General features: G+C 38.0%; 1 protein-coding gene across 1 annotated transcript in view; it reads right to left on the reverse strand.

Moving 5' to 3' along the window:
• LOC106870489 (dynein axonemal heavy chain 12) overlaps nucleotides 1–3,779 on the reverse strand; it is a 262,917-nt gene that overhangs the window by 11,791 nt on the left and 247,347 nt on the right. The gene's annotated exons all lie outside the window — the stretch shown is intronic.

Consider the following 3,779-nt stretch of genomic DNA (forward strand, 5'->3'; position numbering starts at 1 on the left):
TATATATATATATATATATATATATATATATATAACTCTTTTGATAGCAACCCACCTGAAACTCTCTTTGATTCAACGAAACAAAACTATCATCATCTTTCAAGTGCTTATATTCTAAACAAAATTTTTAATGTAACAGTTTACATTTAAAGTCTGTTAAGTTGTATAACAAAAGCCACCTTAAACGCACATTGATATATCAAATTAATGCTCTGAATGTACCAAATAATGAATATATATTGGTATATTTAATTGGTATTTGGAACACGACTCACACAAAAGCCAAATATACACATATGTTGGTATATTAAGTTGGTATTCGGAAGACAGAACATAACAAAACAACAAATACCTGTTAGTATATTAAACTGGTGTTTTGGAATGTAACTATATAAAAGCTGAACGAATAATGGTACACTGAGATAGTGCTTGGAAAATTACTGCACAAAACACCAATGCGTATGTTAGAATATTAGGTGGGTGTTGGAATATAATGAAGAACAAATATAATAGTACCCTAAACTAGTATTTAGAATATAACAAAAGCCAACAGTACAATTCTATACTATTGAGACGAGGAATTTATATTATATACACTGCTTACAGTAGTCAAACCTATGTCATCATCTTGATTGTTGCTTTAATTATGGTTTAGCTATGTACACTCCAGCCTACTTCAGGTGTCTTGTGTTGAACTCAATTGTTGTATGGGAATTTTGAACCTAACTCTTTATTTGATCTACAACGGTACACTGTTTTCATTCCACTCTCTGTGTTTCATGATAGTTATTTGCTTCAGTTAAATTAAAAGAATTACTTTAGTGCCTTACATGAGATAGAACTCAGTGCCTCTAGGTTACTGTACTGCATAAACCAATGTCTCTATCTACTATTCTGTGCCTTGATTTGAAACGAGATGCAAGCAAGGATGTTGGAATGCAACACCAGAGAATATGGATGGGAGCAAACAGTGGCGTACAAAGTTTCATGGCCTGAACTTTGAAGTGTGGAATCGAAACAAATAAATTCCTGATTCAGGCAGTTAATAACGTTCTACCAAGTACTTCCAAGTTGTTCTGAAATGAATGATGGAGTCACCAGATTGCTCCCTGTACTTGAGAAGAACCCTGGAATACACCTTCAATAATTGTCCAAAACTTCTAAGCACAGGACACTATTATAACACCATGACCAGGTTCTGAAGGCCATAGCAGACACCACTTGCTGTGAGATTAGCCATTGCATGTGCCTCTGCTCAACAAAGGAGGTGCTGCCAGTAACCAGGACCACTTCCCTGGGTCTGTTAGCATTGGTACAAAACTGAGAGCTAAAAATCACCTGAGGATGCAGCTGAAGTGCCCAGAAATTGTTACCTGAACATTGCTTAGGCCAGACATGGTGCTGAACTTGGGAATATCCAAACAGGTGGATCTGTTGGAATGTTCCATTTTCTGGGAGGACTATACTGAGGATGCAGATGAGAGGAAGAAAACAAAATATGTTGGGGTCGAGGAGTTGTACTGGAAATATATGTGGAGAGTAAAGCATGATCCCATAGGGGTGGGATGCAGACTGTTTGCAGGTCATACCTCTGCAGAGCCTACAACATTTTGACCATCAAAGGATCCATTAGAAAGAAGGTCATCAAGTTGATTGTGATGGCAGCAGAAGTTGCATTGAGGTGGCTGTGGATTACAAAGTGTGAGCCTTGGAAGAGACATTTCAACCTGGGGTAGTACAAACCGGACACAAATTGGGCCTTGACCAACACTGGTTAGGTCACTTAGGTGAGGGTGTCAAATTGCTGAAGGAACTAAAACATCTGATGACCCCCGCCCCAGGAAACATTGCTAATGATGTGTCCAAGTACCAGCCAAGAGAGTGCTCCAGTATGGTTACAGTCTGGAACAAGTGAAAGTTCACAGAGTTACAAATATGTTATTAAAGCCTTTTAAACTCTTGATTACACTAAAAATTAATTGAAACACATAAGCAGTCCTAATTAAAAGAAAGGAAATGTTTTCTCTCTGTCTCTCTCAGCTGAAGAGATGGTCCTGAGATGTTAGACTCCTCTTCTTTCCATGCCATACAAATTTAACCCATAAATTGCTGGGATTTTGCTGTATGTAACACGAACTGCTGAGCCTATTTTGAGTAAAGATCAACATCGATCTATCACTCGAAAAAAATACTCAGTGTTTCTTAACTTCTGTAATTGGCTACACTGTTTCTGGGGTGAAAGGGTATCGTCTGCATACATTATATGTCATCAAAATTAGGTCAGATCATGCCCTACTTCCATGGCCTGTCGCACTGTTGCATTGGCCACTGAGGTGGCCTATCGCACTGTCGCGTTGACCACTGAGGTGGCCTATCGCAGTTTATGGGTTAATTCAAACTCACAAATCTCAATGTACAATACTTGCTGATGCTGACCACAAGCCATCTTCTCAGATTTTGGTTTTACCCATGACAGATATAAAAGTTACAAAAGAGTTAACTGGTGACGGAAAACAACCAACTTAACAAAACATTTCTTCCCTGAAACTATGCTGAATTATAAAACTAGCTAAAATCTAATCTCATGGCTATCATTAATGTAAATAAGATTTCCAGCAGAGAATGCTGTCTAAATGTGAACACTTCAAAAATGGGTGGTGTCAAGTGTGCTAGTCACATTGGAACAGATGGTAGTGGTGGTGATAGGAGAACTGTTATTGATAGGGTAAAGTAGGTTTATTTGGGTCAGTGACACTGTACACACCCGGCCTGATTTTCAAAAACTGGGTCATCTTTGCTTAATGAATGATGAATGACCAGAATAAATGTACTTAATCCTTTCTTCACTGTATTTCTTATGAAATCATCATCATTTAATGTCTGTTTACCATGTTGGCATGGGTTGACCAGGAATTGGCCAGCTGGAGATCTTCAACAGGCTCCGATTGCCTGTTTGGTCATGATTTCTATATCTGAATGCTTTTCGTAATGCCAACCACTCTACAGAGTGTACTGGGTGCTTCTTATGTGGCACTGGTGTGGGTACTTTTTTATGGGGCACCATAATATATAGATGTGAGATATATCTTCCTCTGGATAGAATGCCAGCCTGTCTCAAATCACATTCTCAGATGATATGGTAAACTATTTCTGAGTCGAGAAAATGTGGAATAAAATGTATTTGCCTTCAAGAAAGAAAAAAATTTCTTGATTTGGATTGAATTTCATGGCCTATGGAGTTAAATATTAGATATCATAAATGCTGAGACATTTTTTGTTGAGTAAAGGATGTTAATGTTATTAGAAGTGAATACAGTGTGGAAGCTTGTTTGAAGAAAGATTTTGTTGTGGCATAGGGTTTCTTTCATTGGTCCAAGTGAAGGAGATAGATAGAAAGAGAGAGATAAATAGATAGATAGATAGATAGACACAGAGAGAGAGAGATAAAGAGAGAAGAGAGAGGGTGAAAGATAGAGTGGGTGTGAGAGAGACAAGGAAAGAGTGGTAAGGTGGAGAAGTGAGAGAGAAATGAAGAAGAACAGGGAGTAGGAGGATAAAAGAAATATAGAGAGTAAAAGAAAAAGAAGGTGAGAGAATTGGAGAGGAAGAACAATTTAGAAAGAGAGAGGAACAAGGAGAAAGTGTGAGAGAGACAAGGAAAGAGTGGTAAGATGGAGAAGTGAGAAAGAGAGAGGAGGAAGGACGGGGAGTAGGAGGATAAAAGAAATATAGAGAGTAAAGGAAAAAGAAAGTGAGAGAATTGGAGAGGAAGAACAATT

Source organism: Octopus bimaculoides, chromosome 11 (assembly GCF_001194135.2).
Source record: "Octopus bimaculoides isolate UCB-OBI-ISO-001 chromosome 11, ASM119413v2, whole genome shotgun sequence".
NCBI lineage: Eukaryota > Metazoa > Mollusca > Cephalopoda > Octopoda > Octopodidae > Octopus > Octopus bimaculoides.